Source organism: Mobula birostris, chromosome 10 (assembly GCF_030028105.1).
Source record: "Mobula birostris isolate sMobBir1 chromosome 10, sMobBir1.hap1, whole genome shotgun sequence".
In the NCBI taxonomy this organism is placed as follows: domain Eukaryota; kingdom Metazoa; phylum Chordata; class Chondrichthyes; order Myliobatiformes; family Myliobatidae; genus Mobula; species Mobula birostris.
In genome coordinates this window covers 70,310,658-70,327,826 of record NC_092379.1, presented here as the reverse complement: position 1 = coordinate 70,327,826, position 17,169 = coordinate 70,310,658, and positions in this window count along the sequence as shown.

Sequence of the window (17,169 nt, the reverse complement as noted above, 5' to 3'; positions counted from 1 at the left end):
CGTGATATTGAGCTTCCAACTTCACCAGCAGACCTTGTGCATCGGACATTAAGCCTTGACTTCCAGACTTTTGATCGACCTTTGGGCTTTGTTCTTCAGTACCAATCCCAGGACTTGCTGATGATGGGACACCAAAGGCCAGGCAGTGGCTGTGATCATCCAGAAGGAGTGCACAGTGGGGGTGGAGGTCAGATCAGAGGGCACCAATTTAAGGAAGTCCAAGGTACGGGAGCATGAAGCCAGGGGGTGCTGGTCAACCAGGATCTAGCATGTGAGGTATGAGCCATGGGCTCAGTCATCTGCAAAAATCCGGAATATTATAAGTTGAATATTGTATTGATGGGAAATCAGGAACTAGAGGACTTGAGTTTGAGGGCGATTGTGTTCAGATTTAATAGAAAAACAAGGAGCGACTTTTTCACCAAGAGAGTGGTCAGTATATGGAATGATCTACCAGAGGAAGTGGTTGAGGAAGGAATATTACCATTATTTAAGGCAGTTGGACAAATACATGGACAGAAAATATTTAGAGTAGTATGCTTCAAATGTGAGCAAATGGGATCAGCTTAGATGGGCATCTTGGTTGGTATGGACCAATTGGGCAAAAGGTTTCCATGTTGTAAGACTGTTTGACAGTATGGTAGTATTACTATAGAACACAGAAATTAGTATATTAAGGCATGATGACCTTCAATATCGTGCCAACCTTTTACAAACACTAAGATCAATCTAACCCTTCCCTCCTACATAACCCTCCATTTTTCTATCATTCATGTGCCTATCTGAGCATTTCTTAAATGTCTCTAAGATGCATCTGCATCTACCACCATCCTTGGTTGTTCCATATACTCACCATTTTCTGTGTAAACTCATACCTCTACCATCACCTTTATACTTTCCTCCAACCACTTTAATACTATGCTGCTGCATATTAGTAATTTCCATCCAGGGAAAACATCTCTGCCTATCCAAAGGTGCAAAGACAAAGTATATTTATTATCAGAGTATAAATGCAGTATACTCCCCTGAGATTCATCTTTCCACAGACAGCCATGAAACGAAGAATCACCATGAGACTCATTCAAAGAAAACTGCAAAACCCAGTGTGCAAAAAAGAACAAATAGTGCAAGTTGCAAAAAAAAAGAAAAAAACACAAAGTATAAAACGTCAAATCACAGAGTCATCGGAACAGTCTCCGATGGTTCAGTTTAGTTCAGCTCAGTTCCATTCAAAGCTGTGTCGTTCGTTGTCGGCAGGCCGCAGAGCCCTTATAAAAAGCACACAAAACAGGAGTTAATAGAAGGAGTAACCAGAAACCAGAACCACATCATGACATGAATGAACTACAGAGTCCAATCCACAAACGACAGTGAATAAACCTTGCCCAAGACTCCCGTACCTTCCTCCAGCAGGTGAGAGGGAGAGCGAGACCAGTCAAACACAGGCAGATGGCACTGAACACCTGCTCCCCTTTCACTCTCGATCTCATTGATTTCAATTTTGCACTCAGTCAATGCCTCTTATCATCTTGTTGAATCACTTTTCATCCTCCTTCGCTCCAAGGTGAGAAGTCCTGGCTCGCAGGACTTATCTTCATATGACAAGCTCTATAGACCAGGCCGCATTGTGATAAATTTCCTCCCTGCACCCTCTCTAAAACTTGCACATTCTTCCTATAACAAAGAGATCTATAATTACATCTGATATTATAAAATATTGTCACTTATTTCCTTTCCCTTATATACTTGGACTAAGCTCATTCACACCTCACTCCACAGATCCTGTGAAAGGAGAGGATTAAACCTGAATGGGACATAATAAATGAGGGGCTGGAGCCAATCACGCGCAAGTGATGGTTGCAGTCACAAGACAGTGGTAGCCCTGCCCACTTAACTGTCATGTGACTCTGGATGTGTCGATAAGTGCAGGTGACTAATTTACTGGCAGGAAACAAGGTGTGATGTTAATAATACTTCTTTCTTGAATGGGAGGTTGTGTTTTTTTTTGGGCAGGCTCAGTACTGGGATCACAGTGTTTCTTAATACATAATAATTTGATATGAATGTATGTGGGGCAAAATGCCCACCATTTGCAAATGATGCTAATCTCAGAGTAAACGATGGGAGAGATAGTGATGTTGTAAAAATTTTTAGAGAAGTTGAATGGCAGGAAGGAGGCAGGTGACATTTAACGCAGAGAGGTACAAAGTGAGGCACTTTGCCTAAAGCAATAAGGAGAAGACTATGAACTGCATTAAATGGCACTGGGTTTTCAGTACAGCGAGACCTTTGAACATGTGTGCAAATCTATGGGTTTGCAGTTTAATTTGAGAAACTGGAGTTTCTTTCTTTGTTTCAAAGAAGAAAAGATCTGGAAGAAGTATACCTAAAAATCAAATAGACAGTGGATGCTGAAAGTAGCAGTAAAAGTAAAGCTCACGTCTGTGAAGAGAGAAACAGAGTTAGCTTTCCAAGTTGAAGACCTGTCATCAGAGCTGGGAAGGCAAGTAAATGAGCAATTTGGAGAAAGAGGAATGGGCAAAGAAAACCGGAAATGCCTGCGATGGGGTGGAGACAGACCTGCTCAGCTAATACAAATGCTGCCAGCAGCACCTGACAAAGGAAGGTGAGTGTTTATTAATTCTGGCCGATCTGTCAAGAATTAAAGAATTGAAAATACACGTGCACTAAGATATTAACTGTCCTGTGCTATCACCAGTGGGATCATCAGTTGATCTGCCACCTGTCTTCAGGAGTTTCAGCCCACTTATGATCAAGACTCCCTCGAGGTGGTGGGCCAGCAGTGCTAAAGCACCACCTCCCACTGGTGACCTTAAAAACTTGGCATCTGCCTCTATCAGAGTTGTTGGTTGTTTCCACCCAACAGATAGTCTACTATTCAGGTGTCTATGCAACTACTGAAGGGTTTGCAAAAGATGTATACACTGTCCGACTATCTGCCCCTCTGGACATACTTGGTCCACACCCATGCTGATCCTTTCTCTGCTGCCTCAGCTACAGCCCTGCTGGTTGACTTGATCTCTCTTCTAGTGAAGCCAAGGTCACACAGCCACTTCTGGAAAGTGAATGCAATAAACTCACGGCAACCTACTTTGAATGGATAGCATGAGACCTTCCACCCTCTGTCTCTGCACTCCGATCCTAATTCCGCATACATGGTTAACTTGCGCTCATGGGCTTCATCGATGTTGTCTTCCCAGGGGACTGTGAGTTCACCAATAACCGCTTCTCTACTGGTATCAGACCATATGATTATATCTGGAGACAATATGGTGAAAGCTATTTGCTCTGGGAAACTGCCTTTCCCATCCAGGTCAGCCTTGACACACCAATCATTGGCTGAAGAAAATATGCTTGATCGTGAGACTGCGCTGTATACCCTTGACTTGGAGCCTTCTTTCACAAATGATATGCGATTTTCTGTGCAGCATGGGGCATGAGATAAGTTGTGCTGCAGTACTCTCTGCTCAACCGCTTCTGTTAGAACTTTGAGAACGTTGTTATGTTCACAAGTGTACATACCGCTGGAAAGATTGACTCTGCATGCACTCAAAATATGTTGAAGTGTTCCCTTCTTGCCACAATCAGCACTCCTGTCTGTCTTATCTTCATACCAGGTGCTGAAATTGACAGGAGTTGGGAGCAGATCATACGTTGCTCTGCATAGAAAAGAAATGCGGAGAGGTTCCAGCTGCCACAGAGCATTCCAAGATAGATGTCATTGTTCAACACTTTCCCACCAGGTCCAAGCCCCTTGTTTGGCCAGGCCAGCTGTTTTAGTTAACCTCTTCTCCTCTTCTACCTCTCGTATTTCCTGTGTTACAAGCTCACGGCGCTCCTTCCCTGTAGAAGATGACCACCACTTGTGGGTTGTCCATCCAAGTCCCTGGTGGCCTAGCTGGATAGCCCCATCCGCCTCCTTGTGCTTCAGTCTAGACTCTGCCTCATTAACTGCTACACAGGCTGACCACTTCCTGCCTGATCTCACGTCCGGCTGGGTGTTCTTGATGACAGGGTCTTTTGAGTCTTGAAGCATCAAGAATGATCTTACCCTGGCTACCTTGACCTCCTCAACAAGGGATTGCACTGGGATGTGTAGCTTTGTCTGGCTACTGTGGATTGCAACATTGATGAGGCTGCTTGGTACTCCAAGCCACTTCTTCACATACTTGTTGATCTTCCGTTCCATTGCCTCAACATAGGACATTGCCACTTCATAGACAGTTAGTGGCCACATTATCCATGGCATCAGTCCGTACTGCAAGCACCACAACTTCAACTTGCCAGGCAAGCCACACTTGTCAACAGACATCAGACCTCTGCTGATCTGTTCTCCTGTCTCCTGAACCCTCTTGGTGTCTCTCAGCTCCTCTGTATAGTATTGCCCGAGGCTCTTAACTGGTTGGTCCTGAATGGATGGAATCTCCTCTCCACAAAGGGTGAAATGAAAGTCAACCAGCTTTCCTCTCTTAAGAACAAGGCTCCTTGACTTCTTCGTCTCGAACTTCATTCTTCCCCAATCCATTAACTCCTCGAGTCTAGACAGTACATTTTCCACTGCCTCAGTGCTAGGACCCAAAAGGGTGAGATCATCCATGAACCCTTGTATTGGTGGCAACTCCCCTCCGCCATCAAGTGTGACACCTGGTCCCACTGATTCTGCAGCCCTCACAATGACCTCCATGGCTAACACAGAAAGGATGGGTGAAATCGCACATCCCTTTGGGATTCCAACATCCAAGCTCTGCCACCTAGTTGTAAACTGCTGAGTGGAAAACTTCATCCAGAAATCATTGTAGTACTGCATAACAAAGTTCCTCACCTTAGCAGTGTGACGAGAGTACACATAGATTAAGATGTTAGCTGTCCTGTGCTGGCACCAGTGGGATCAGCAGTTGGTCTGCCGCCTGTCTTCAGGAGAAAGAGAGATAAGGAAAACAATGGAGCAGCATTTGGAGATGTTAATGAAGGGACGGGAGAGAGTAACAGAAGGAGAGAGCTGTCAAGATCGGCTCCCCTTTGAACCCTGAACTGTTTGAAGTGATGGACAGGCGATACCCCAGCAGGGGGATAAAAAGGGACAGGTTCGCTAAGGCAAGACACACACGACACCACGAGGTAACGAGACCCTGGAAGCGGTGCGCCTCCCACAAGTCAGTGGGAGTCTTTGGAGGGCTTTCGCGGGACCAAGCCAGAGACGCACAGGGTGGAAAGGTACGATCGACGGGAACCTGGTGTGTGTCTGCCCTTGCCTGGGTGCCGGGTTCACCGCTGAGGAAAGATCGTATCTGGAAACGGAGGGGTCACAGTCGGTGACCTCAGAAGACATCACAAAGGGCTCGCCTGAAAGCTGACTGCGAAGAATATCAAAGGTCTGTGTGGAAACCGTTTGAATATTCATTCATTTTTGCTCTCTCTCTCCTTCTCCCCACTGTCCATCGCCACAGCAGTGATTACTGTGAACTGAACTGAACTTTGCGTCACTTTGAAACTGGTCATTTACCCCTAGACGACGATAGAGCTTGATTGATCCTATTATCCTAGATTCTGTGTACACGTGTGTTTATCATTGCTGAACTGTTGCATTTATTATCCTTTTGATTAGAGTACTGTGTTGCTTGTTTCTTTAATAAAACTTTCTTAGTTCCAGTAATCCAGACTCCAACTGAGTGATCCATTTCTGCTGGTTTGGCAACCCAGTTACGGGGTACGTAACATAAGTGGGGTTCTCGCCTGCAATTTTGAACGCTAAATTTGGGACGGAGTAAATTGATTGGGTTAAAATTCCCGAAAAAAAAGACAAACAGCAGAAATGGAGGCTGAGGAAATTATAAAGGCGCCGACCTTGGAGGCATTAGAGGATGCCAGGAAAGTGGAATTGGTAGCTGTGGCCAAACGGTTGAATCTTGTTAAGGGGAAGTCGACAATGAGGAGAGAGGAGATACACAGAGCTATCGTAGAGCACTATGTATCTAAAGGTGTGTTTCCCCAAGGGGAGCTGGAGGTGGTGTCTATTGAAAAACCTGCTGGAGACGCGGTACAGGTGCAGCTTGAAAAACTGAGACTCGAGCACAAGTTCCGAGTACGGCAGCTAGAACACAAAGAGAAAGAGAGACAGTTACAATGGCAAGAGAGCGAGAAACAGTTGGAGCGAGAAGAAAGGCAGGGAGCGAGATGAGAAACAGAGGGAAAGGGAATTTGAGCTGGAGAAGTTAAAGATAAGGGCAGAGCAGGGGCCCATGCCGAACCAAGGTGGAGGGTTCAGGGCGACCCAGGAGGTTAGGCTGGTTCCTCCATTTGACGATACCGATGTGGATCAGTAATTTCTCCATTTCGAAAAAGTTGCTACAAGTCAGGACTGGCAGAGGGATAAGTGGGCTGTTTTGCTTCAGAGTGTACTAAAAGGGAAAGCCCAAGAGGCTTACTCAGCTTTGTCCGCGGAAGATGCCCAGAGGTATGAGCTGGTGAAAGAGGCCATCCTCAGGATTTATGAGTTGGTCCCGGGAGGATACCGGCAGAGGTTCCGGAATGCGAGGAAGCAGGGGGACCGCACGTATTTAGAGTTTGCCCGTGAGATGCAGACATATTGTGAGCATTGGTGTGCCTCGAAGGGGGTAGAGAGGGATTATGACAGACTGCTACAGCTGATCCTGATTGAGCAGTTTAAAGTTTGTGTCCCTGAGGGTATGAGACCCTACCTAGATGAGAAAGAGGCAGCCACGTTAGCCGCAACTGCTAAGTTAGCGGATGAGTACGCGTTGACGCATAAAATTAAGTTTGCCCTGAGTAAAGGCTACCAGAAGGGTAGTCAGGACGGCGGGGAGAGTCCGCCAGAAAAGTCAGAAAATAAGCCGGGGACTAGTGAGAAGGATAAGGTAGACCGGGAGCAGTCTGGTAGGAAGTCTCCTGGGGTCGTCTGTTATAATTGTGGGAAAGTCGGACACTTTGCGTCCAGGTGCTTTGCTCCAAAGAAGGAGACGAGAAAAGGAAAAACAGCGATTTTGACTGGCTGTATCGAGCTGGTAAACGAACCGCTAGGAGAGGAAAGGTCTGCCAAAGTTCAGGAAGGGCACGAGAGGTTTATCTCGGCTGGATTGGTGTCGGTGAAGGAGGGGTTAAAACCAGTTCCAGTGCGGATCTGGAGAGACACGGGAGCATGTCAGTCATTGATATTGAAGAGTGTATTAGAGTTTAGCTCAGAGACCCAGACTGGGGAGGTCAAGGTCAAAGGTATTGGGGAAGGGACAGAGGCAGTCCCTTTGCACCAGATACACCTACAAAGCAACTTGGTCTCTGGACTAGTCACGATCGGGTTGAGGCCCGAATTACCGATGAAAGGCGTGGAAGTCTTGCTCGGTAATGATCTCGCCGGGGGAATCGTGTTCCCAGCCGTGAGATTGACAGGTCAGCCTGCCAGCATTGAGGCCCTGCCCATGGACTCACAGGTTCATCCCTGGACTGCCGAAGTAAATTTAGCTGAGACGTACCAGGAGGAGGTAGAAAGTGAAAAGAAGGAGTGTAGTGAAACAAGAGGTAGTGAGGGAGCTGAGACAGGCTTAGCATTAACCAGGAAGGAATTTGTGCAGGCGCAGGAGCGAGACGAGGGGCTGATGGTTTTGGCGGAGACAGCCCTCTCTGATGCAGAATTAAGAAGGGAGCCAGTAGGCTATTGTGTGGAGGAGGAAGTGCTAAGGAAGAAAGGGAGACCAAGTACCGTACCCGCAGATGAGGAATGGGGGGGTGGTGCAAAAGAGTTATGGGGATGAGATTTTTAACCTGGCCCACAAAGTATCCCTCGGTGGACATTTTGCGGTGCTGGAGGAAACAGTTGGTGGAGCCATGAAAGAGGTTTACCGGCTGCACCGGAGGAAGGATGTTATTGATTATGGCAGATGCGAACTGAGACGGACACAGGCTTTTGATATGCTAATAAACCTAGTCGGTGTTAGCGTGGAAATCAATGAAGCTAGGGTCCCCCTGATAAGAGAAAAAACCATTTTGAAAAGATGAGTATGGTATCGACCAGATGGGAGAAGGCTAGTGTTTTGGCCAGCTCTGCTGATAAGGTCTCTCCCTTAATCCCCGAAAACAGCGACTCTTTAGGAGAAGTAATTAAACGGCTCGCACACGTGTGTTTGATTGTCCCGAGGTGATGCAAAGAACTGGGACGTTGGGTGGCGTGTGTTACGCTAGGTCAGCCTAGTGAGCAACACCCTATAGAATGAGTAATTCAGTGACTAAAGGGCTGATGAACACAGAGGTGTGTATTGGCGATGTGATACGGCTGTCTGAAGCCAGCTTGATACTGAACCTTGAATAAAATGAGTTCGGCCATACAAAGGTCACTTATCTGGGAATTGTGGTAACACAGGGGCAGCTGGCAGCGATGCAAGCTAAGGTGTGGGCTATCTCTGACATCCCAACCCCGACAGACAAGAGGGCCCTCAGAAGGCTCTTGGAGATGGTGGGGTACTGTAGGAAGTTTTGCAATAACTCTGTGGTTACTACCCCTCCCCCTCCTACTAAGCCCTTGCGAGAGAAAACTAAGTCGGAATGGGACGACCCTTGTTATTGTGGTCCGGGACGAAACCCAATGAGAGGTTACATTGATCGCAATTCATCAGTGTTTTCGGCCACTACGAAGTTTGCTAAGTTGGAGCCTGGTTTAAGGGATTATTAATAACACATATAAAAGGAACAGAAAATGTGATTGCTGACTGTCTGTCAGGTGATGACAACTTAAAATTCGCTGTATTAGCCAAATAGCTGATAAAGATGTATATTTGTGTGTATCAAATAATGTATTCATGTTTGTAAATTTTTACCCCAGTAAAAATCCTTAAAGATGAGGGGTGTGACAAGAATACACATAGATTAAGATGTAGCTGTCCTGTGCTGGCACCAGTGGATCAGCAGTTGATCTGCCACCTGTCTTCAGGAGAGAGAGATAAGGAAAACAATGGAGCAGCATTTGGAGATGTTAATGAAGGGACGGGAGAGTTTAACGGAAGGAGAGCTGTCAAGATCGGCTCCCCTTTGAACCCTGAACTGTTTGAAGTGATGGACAGGCGATACCCCAGCAGGGGGATAAAAAGGGACAGGTTTGCCAAGGCAGGACACACACGACACCACGAGGTAACGAGACCCTGGAAGCGGTGCGTCTCCCACAAGTCAGTGGGAGTCTTTGGAGGGCTTTCACGGGACCAAGCCAGAGACGCACAGGGTGGAAAGATACGATCGGCGGGAACCTGGTGTGTGTCCGCCCTTGCCTGGGTGCCGGGTTCACCGCTGAGGAAAGATCATATCTGGAAACGGAGGGGTCACAGTCGGTGACCTCAGAAGACATCACAAAGGCTCGCCCGAAAGCTGACTGCGAAGAATATCGAAGGTCTGGGTGGAAGCCATTTGAATATTCATTCGCTTTCACTCTCTCTCTCCTTCCCCCCACTGTCCATCGCCACGGCAGTGATTACTGTGAACTGAACTGAACTCAATTGAACTGAACTTTGCGTCACTTTGAAACTAGTCATTTACCCCTAGACAACGATAGGGCTTGATTGATCCTATTATCCTAGATTCTGTGTACATGTGTGTTTATCATTGCTGAACTGTTGCATTTATTATCCTTTTGATTAGAGTACTGTGTTGCTTGTTTCTTTAATAAAACTTCCTTAGTTCCAGTAATCCAGACTCCAACTGAGTGATCCATTTCTGCTGGTTTGGCAACCCAGTTACGGGGTACGTAACAGCAGGAATCCATAGAAATTCCATCGCAAACTCAATCAGGACAAGGGAGAAACTGTGAAATTTAGGAAGAATGAGATCTTGACAAATTTAGACAAGGCATGTAGAGTGGTAATGTTTCTGTTTCTATGGGAACTAATACAAAGGGATGTAGGGAAAATATTTTCTACTTCAGGAGAAGGTAGGATTCAGAATTCATTGTTTGATCAGTATTATTCATTGAACTTTAAAATGTATTAGAAAGTAGAACAGTGGTGAATGAATATTGCTCAGTAAAAGTTGATATTCTGTAGGCTTAATGGGCTGAATAGTCTTCTCATGTGCCACAAGATTCCTAGATCACATGATATGTGACTTAGACCTGTTCTAATCTCACGGTAGGGGGAAATAAAACCTCACAAAATTGTCACACATAAATTATTTACTTCATTTTCTAATGGTGAGACTTCACTGTTCAAAATATCCCCTGTCAACCTGTTGTGTTTTTCATCTGATTGTCTCCACTTTTATCCGGGAGCCTCTAGGTACGGAGATTACCTGAGGCAAGAGTTTGACAAGCTCCCCACAGCCCAAAGCAACCTTTAAAACAGCAGGGGATTTTACAGGCAGCAAGGCAGCTGAATCTTTGACGATATCACAGATTGGGACCATGAGCAATATAACAGAAGAGCTGGCAAAGTACAAAGGTGCAGAGAAAGCTGGACTGACTCATTGAACTAAGGAACGTGGCTCATATAGAAATTAGTCGTTCAATTAGTTGGATTTGAATCTCACAGATGAAACCCTGTTATATTTCCCAACCTGACCATGGAGGAATTTCAGCAGGAATATCGTGTATTTCTGTTGTGCCTACCCTCATCCCATACCTTACATTGTGTAGTGTAAAGCAGAATCTGGAGGTCCAGGAAGGTTACGGCAGGGCTGAACATGCGGTCTCAGTGAGACTCGGATGTCCCCGACTCTGAAGAGCCCTGCTGAAGGGTTTCGGCCCAGAATGTCGACTGTACAGTTTTCCATAGGTGCTGCCTGTCCTGCTGAGTTCCTCCAGCATTTTGTGTGTGTTGATCATGATTTCCAGCCTATACAGAACACCCTCTGTTTGGGCACATCGCAAATTTAAGAATGAATGTTGATTTCCCCAACATAGGTTAACTGCTCTCTCATCATTTCCCATTATTGTGTTGATGTCCCTTTCTTACCCCATCTCTAGAGAACAAGAGGGGCTACATACACCTTGAGTTTCCTTTGGTCTTACTTGGGTTAGTGACCAGGCAAAGTGGTTAGAATTAGGTTAGATTTGTGACATTGGCGGCAACAGAACATTGCTTCCAGATGAGCCCAATCCCCTCTCTGCTTGCATTGACCATCAAAACATGGAGGAACTGTCTCAAACTCTCACAGCCCCCGAGGATGCTATATTTTCAGTGTCTGAGGCCAACATGCGAGCAGCCTTCAGGAGTATGAGCCCACAAAAAGCATCCGGCCCAGATGGGGTACCCGTCAAGTACCAAAAACCAATGCTGATTAGCTGAAGTGTTCACTGAGATCTTTAACCCCTCGCTTTGACAGTCCGAGGTACCCACCTGCTTGAAACAACCTTCAATTATACTGGTGGCTAAGAAGATCTTGGAAACCTGCCTCAGTGACTACTGTCCAGTAGTACTTGCATCCACTTTGATTAAATGCTTTGAGAGATTTGTGATGTAACATATCTACTCCTGCCTGAGAATTGTCTTGGATCTGCTCCAGTTTGTCTACCAGAGCCACAGGTCCACAGAAGATGCCATCTCATTGGCTCTTCACTCAACTCTGGAACATCAGGCAAAGCAAAGATGTATACATCAGGATGCTCTTTATCAACTACAGTTCAGCATTCAATACCGTCATCCTCTCAATATTAATCACTAAGCTTCAAGACCTTGACCTCGGTACCTTTTTGTGCAATTAGATCCTTAATTTCCTCACTTGCAGATCCCAGTAGGTCCAGATTGGCAACACCATCTACTCCACAATCTCCATCAGCGCCAGTGCACCACAAGGCTGTGTGCTTAGCCCCCTGCTCTTCTCACTTTTGTGTGGCTAAGCATAGTTCCAGGCTTGCTGATGACACCACTGTCATAGGCTGAATCAAAGGTGGTGATGAATGAGCATATAGGAGGGAGACTGAAGATCTGAGTGGTGCCGTAATAACAACTTCTTACTCAATGTCAGCAAGACCAAGGAGCTGATTATTGACTTAGGAAGACGAAGCCAAAAGTTTGTTGCCCAGTCTTCATCAGAGGATCAGAGGTGGAGAGGGTCAGCAACTTTAAATTCCTCAGAGTTATCATTTCAGTGGACCTGTCCTGGGCTCAGCACATAAGTGCTATTACAAAGAAAGCTTGGCAGTGCCTCAACTTCCTTAGGAGCTTGTGAAGATTTGGCATGACATCTAGTTCTCTGACCAAGTTCTATCGATGTGTAGTAGAGAGTACATTGACTGGCTGCTTCCCAGCCTGGGACAGAGAATCTTACAAAAAGTAGTGGATACAGCCCAGTGCATCATGGAAAAATCTCTCCCCACCACTGAACATACCTACGTGAAGCACTGTTTCAGGAAAGCAGCATCAATCATCAAAGACCCCTACTACCCAGGGCATGGTTTCTTCTCACATCACATCAGGAAGAAAGTACAGGAGCCTCAGGACCTACACCACCAGGTCCAGGAAGAGTTATTACACCTCCCCCCAACCCAACCATCAGTCTCTTGAAACAAAGGAGATAAACAAAGGAGAAAACTTCACTTATCCCATCAATGAAATGTTTCCCCAAACTATGGACTCACTTTCAAGGACTCCTCATCTCCTGTTCTCGATATTTACTGCTTATTTATTTATTTATTTATTTATTTATTTATTCATTCATCCATTCATTCATTCTTTTTGTATTTGCACAGTATTTGTCTTATGCACACTGGTTGAATGCTCAGGTTGCTGTGGGTTTTCATTGGTTCTATTATGGATATTATTCTATTATGGATTTATTTAGTATGCCCAAAAGAAAATGGATCTCAGGGTTGTACATATGGTGACATTCGAGGGTTGATTGATACGGTCGTGGCCTAAGGTAGAAGGAGATGAGTTATACAGCTCTCGTTACATGCACTTGCAGTTCAACTCCTTTGAGTGATTATGCAGAAGGTTTGAAGTTAATAACTCATCTCCTTCTACCTTAGGCCACAAACTTATCGATCACCCCTCGTATGTACTTTGATGATAAATTTTCTTTGAACTTTGATTAGTGTATTGTCATATAGATTGTGATGCAATGGAATTCCTTGTTTGCATTTAGCTCAGGGTAAATAGTTTGCATATTAATAAATATAAAAAATCAACCGTGCGCACAAAACAGCATAATGGTGCAAAGATTGCCGTGCAATTTGAAATATTAGAAAAAGAATGCCAAAGTGACAATAGCAGAATAACTGAGAAAGGCAGAATTAAATGCCCGACAATACAGCAGCACTATTAGGAAGGAGATGTGAAAGAGGGGATTGGTTCTGGAGTCTGATTGCAGTGAGGAAGAATCAGTTCTTGTATTTGAATGTCCAGACATTCAAGCTCTTGAATCTTAGTCCAGAGGTAGAAGAGAGGAAATAGAATGGGTGGTGAGCTACCTTGAGTGAGAGTGGGATGGAGAGTTAAGGAGATAGACGTTTTGGTGGCTGTTCTTCTCTTCTGCAACAGTGTCACCCATCGGCAAGACGTTAGGAGCAGAGTTTGTGCTCATGATGAACTGAGTTCCCAAGCCCCCTTTGTGTATCGGCAGTGTGTGTGATGTTGGGGTGAATTCCAGAGCAGTTCCATGTGTGAGCTGCAGCTGAGTGGCAGATGATGGGTAGGGATGATGATAGTAGAAGATAAGGAAGATAGCCAATGCAAGTTGCTGATGGATGGGATCTGTTGCAGCCTTCACTGAGCATTCCGCATCCCTGCTTTTAAACCCTTGCCTGTCTTCATTGACTCCTTTCAGATCTTGGGCTCATTATTTGGAGGACTCCATGGCCTCTTTAACTAGTACAGTGGGGAGCAAACTCGGTGAGTCAGGGTGCCGAGCCCGCTGGTGGGTCTACAAGAGTTTGGGTATCCATGTAATGGTTTCAGCAGTAGCTGTTTACATTTGAGCACCTCCCCTTTAACAGGTGTATGGATGAAAAGAATTCATACAGAATCCAAAGATGCTGCTTCTGTTTGAGCAGCTCCCCTTTAATAGGTGTATAGACAGAAGGGATTCATACAGAATCTGGGGTTTTCCTTCAGAACAAATTTTCTCTTTATTACAAGCTGATGTCAACACTTGTCCTAGGACACATACACCCCCACCTGAAGTTTTCATATTTCTTACATTAATTCTTATCCACTTCCCCCCTCCCACCCCGCATCTCTACTCGACATGCGCATAGAATGAGGTAAGTCTTTTGTAGTGTGTTACATACCTCATGGGTATCTTGTGACTGTCTTATGATCATGAGATAATTGAGTATCTTGTGAGCATGATGTAATGGTCTTGTGATGGTGGGGTGATGTGATTTTCCCGCCAGTGTGAGGTCATGTGATGACATGTTCCCAACAGGTATAAAGTCAAACCCTGTTGTGACGCAGTTTAGTTTTTCTGTTTAGTTTTAATTTAATTCATCAGTTACTCTGTTATGCTGTGTGTTCGTCTCATGATGCAGTTTCATTTTAAAATGGAGTTCTACTTTTTGTTGTGCCGCCAGTTTCACCAATTGCTGCCAGCTTTGTTGGTGTATCATTGATTTACCTTTACAGTAGTATTGGAGAGTGAAGACCTTACTAAAGTACGGGAACCTGAAGGATCGAATAAAGTTGGAGTCATTTGGCGGTTTTGTAAAGGATCGACCTTATTAAGCCTTTGTTCAGACATAGTGACCTGTATCTGAGATAACTCCTGCAAGAGCAGGGAAGTTTGTGCAGTGTTCATTCACCAGAAAAAGGTCAGTTCTTTTAATCCGTTTTATTTCCTTCGTCGTGAATCCTTTGGAGAATCAGCAGTAATGTCACTTCTTTGAAGAAATCCGTTTCCAGAGAAGTCTCTCGTTATTGACTGTGTAAATCACTTGGACTTTCAAATTTACCATTTTAAGACTGTGTTCGAATTTACCACTTTAAGAATTGTTTTCAAATTTACCCTTTTAAGAACTATTCCAGAGCTGCCGTATAGCAGTTAACTTCCGGTTAAGTTAGTCGTTTGAATACTTTTCTCTATTGTTGAGCAGAGTTTAATAAATGTTTATGTTTGTTTATAAAACTTGACTCAATTCTATGTTCATTGTTGCTGATGCCGTAACAAGTGTCAATGCTAAGTACCTATGTTCAATGTAAGCTTTGGGCAGTTCTGACTTTACCACACATGAACAATGTCAAGCTGCTCTCCCAGAGTTTTATGAAGCAGTTGTTAGGCTAGTAATCAAGCATGAGTTCTCTTTAGCCTGCAATCTGTGGCCCAGGCCAGTTGCAGACTTTCACTCTCCCTGATACCAGTCCTGTAGGGGCCCTCTTTATCTCTCTACCACCCCCCTATTTCTCTTGGCTGTGCTTCTGAACCAAGAATTCACTGTTCCCTTCCATGAGTTTACTATCCCCCACTACAAGTGTAAGCATCACTTGAACCAGCTGCACTTCCAAATCCACATCCTGCAGATGCTGAAGGGTTGAACAATGTGGCTGGCTCTGACTGCAGCAGCCATCCTAATGAGATACGCACGTGAGCTGGCGCAGGGCTTTCATGCACGGCAAGTCCTGCTCGTAGCTTCTGTTGCAGTCGAGTTTATTCTCTGCAGGATCAGGCTTGGTGAGAAAGGATGAGGGCAGTACTGTGAGGGTTTTAAAGGCACAGGTTACATGCAGCATATCAAGCAAATCGGGGTGTTCCAGGAAACCCTGAGTTTTCCTGCCTCCTGCCAGAAGTGCTCTTACAATATTTCAAATGACCTGACTGGCAATGTTGCCAGATTCCCAAATTGGGCCCCAGTATGTCAGAACCATCAGATCTTCTTCAGCACTAGGACATCTGAGCGCTTTAAAACTCTCCCCAAAACAGTGATTCACTCGTAGTGTTCTACTGACAGTAAGGATGCCGTCTAGGGTGATGACTAATTGCACATATTTTATTTAAATAATTCAGTGCAGGTGGAAGCTACAGATTCCATTTATTTGAATTTCTCACTCTACAGATGTGTTCTATTTCAATCTTAAATTCCACTCACTCCAAAAAAAAATCCAAGCCATCTAGCTTTGATTATTTTGAAACAGAGGAAATACTGTGCATTGCCTGCACATCAGATGATAGAATAGCCTGCGAGAAGGACATGGACTCAAGTATTTTTCTCCTTCAATTCAAGTTCTGTGACGAATTGGGTGTAATTGCTCAGGCGCGCAGATTCAAATTGACATTCAGATTAATTTATCACGTGTACATGGAAACACACAGTGATTTATGGTCATTTGCATTAACAACCAACACACTTTAGGATGTGCTGGGGGGGCAGCCCACATACGTCGTCAACATGGCGTGCCCATAATGTTCGGCTAAACAACACAGAGCACAACCAGCAACCAAAAAACAGCAGCAAAACACGTTCCTGTCTTCCCTCCCTCCCACCCACTCACTCTTCATGCTGTAGGGACCCATGCAGCCTTGAGGAGATCAGTCCACGTTTTACCCTGAAAATGTTATTGTAGGACACCAAGCAGGCTGCAGTGAGATGTTCAGCATCACTAATCTAAAATGACAGTTTTGGATTACCCACAGAATCACAAGTCTGACTAACCACACTTTCTCAAACTCATGCTATTTAAAGGGACTATACACTGACTACACTTCCTGACCCCACTGGGCTTGTGTGCACACTATGACTGCTTGTGGAGGTGGCCACAGCTCACAGTCACTCTCAGCTTCCGGACCCCAGGACTGCTGAGGCAGCTGCTGCCGATCTCTGCTACATCTCACACTTTGCTGTCTTGAGATGTCTCCCAGGCTAAACACTCTTCCCATAGAACCAGGCAGAGTGGACGCAGGTGCTCGCTGGTCATATAGACTTCTCCAGAGCAGTTACTGAGAGACTGTCGGGGTTACGTAGAATCATAGAATTGTCAAACATAGTAATGTGCCTTTCTAGCCCACCTCTTCCATGTCGACTGTGATACTTATCATCAGTCTTATATCACAAACACTCTCTTCAGCCAGAAAAATAAATTTAAAGCATCTTGGCAGCATGCCTGATCGAAACAGTGGCATCTCATTGACTACGTCATTGTCGGAACCTAGGGCCACTGTGACGCGAAGAGTCATGTTTGCCAGAAGCGACTGCTGGACACATCACCTGATCTGCTCCACCACGTCTAC